Raw genomic sequence first — 1,857 nt, 5'->3', positions numbered from 1 at the left:
GCCACCATTCAAACCTGAGTATTTCCCCCCTGAAAAGATGAAATGGCTTTCTGTCTTTCTGTGTTTGGTTCTGTAAAACAATCAGACACGCCGTGTAGATTTGAGTGCAGGTGACGCCGGAGGCTGTCAAGCCTCTCTGCAACATTTTGGTTAGGTCATGTAACGCAGTAATAATTTATTGATTTTAAATTGCAATAAAAATATATTTTATCGAAGGAGCGCCACAGCAGCAGTGCAGACATTCATGTTCTTATAGCTGAAGGTGACGTTTCTTTCTGGGTTGAGTCATGTTTGAGTTTTATCGCCCCGAGCATTTTTGAATCTGCCTTTGCTTTCCTACAATCGGCATGTCTGTTTTCTTTTATCTATTTAAGACTTCTTTTTTTCTCTCTGCCATTTTAGCTGACTTGCAGTCTTGATTAATCTTGACAGAGAGGAAAACGTAGTTTGATTAGTGTCCACATGTAGTCCTGCCTGCTGATCAAATTAAAATTCTGCATTCTATCTGTCCCCCCCATCTCGGTGTGCTTCATAGAAACTAGTACAGGAAAAAGCTTTAGAGCTGATTTTGTTTTGGATTCCCAGGTTAACTTGTCTACAAAATCAGTGAATTAAAAAGTCCTCTTGTAGTTTTTCCCCCCAAATTGTGCTGCATCCGGTGCCTTCCCTTCTCTTATGTCCGTTCTGTTTCTGTGGAGGACTGTATCACTGAGGATTCATCTCTGACACGCAGCAGGAAGAAAAAAAAAGAAGCCTGTTGGACCCCAGAATGTGTAAGTGGTGATAAGAGTCTCCAGGTCACATACACACATATGGTGCTGCTTTCGACTGTGGTTTGGCTGCCACTCTGCTCCGCCATTCTTTCTGGTTTCAGCATTTTACTTTCATTTGCTTGAGGTCATTTTCACAAATGCTTTTGGGTGTATTGTAAAAGAAAAAAAAGGGGGGGGGGGGGGGGGGGGGATCTCTACAGTCAACTCTGGGAATAATTTGAATCGTTTAAAATATTTCTTTATAGCTCACTGAGGTTTCTCTAAATTTTTTAATAGTTGGACGTTTTGAGAAATATGCTTATAAGCTTTCAAATATGAAGTTACCTCAAGCAGCCAGTTTGCTAACTGCTATGAGAATGGAAACAGAGGGAAATGGCTAACCTGCCTCAAAATCAGCCTCAAAAATCACTTTTCTTTAATTTGTAGAAAAGTAAAAAATAAAAAATAAAAACCCTGATGTGGTCTTGTCTTCACCCTGAGCCTGCCAGGCAACCCGTAAAGACTCCAAGAAGTCACTAATCCTTACCAAATAAATAATCTGGTTTATAACCCTTCCAAAACAAACAAACAACATTTTTTTAACTCAGTTTTATGTAGCAATACTACTGTTTAGTGTGCCAAAAAGAAAATGTGGACCCATAATCCTCTGTGCACTGTAAAAATAAGCAACAAGATCAGGCTGCAATATAATGTTCGAGGTGCAATATTATTAGAATGTATTGTGCCCTGAATGTCAGGACACAATACACTAGTCTTTTGTACATATGCAAAGCTAATACTAAGTTAAAAAAAAGTATGCGATTTGAAATACAAATCCAGCTGTTTTCAATCTTTATGCTAAGCTAAGCTAACTGGCTGCAGGCTGTAGCTCCATATTTTCTAAACAGACACAAGCGTACCAATCTTGAGGTAGCTGTACCTTTAAGAAAGGACATTAACTTGGAGTGAAGTATTTTCAAAGTATGATATTAGCACTTGAATGTAAGTGAAGGATCTAAATACTTCTTCCACCAGTTTAACACATTTAATTTCAGTCTTTGTTTAAAACATTTAGGCTTATTATGAAGACAAACTGGACACACAA

Source organism: Eutrigla gurnardus (assembly GCF_963514095.1).
Source record: "Eutrigla gurnardus genome assembly, chromosome: 20".
Lineage (NCBI taxonomy): Eukaryota > Metazoa > Chordata > Actinopteri > Perciformes > Triglidae > Eutrigla > Eutrigla gurnardus.
Note: the sequence above shows the minus strand (reverse complement) of the source record.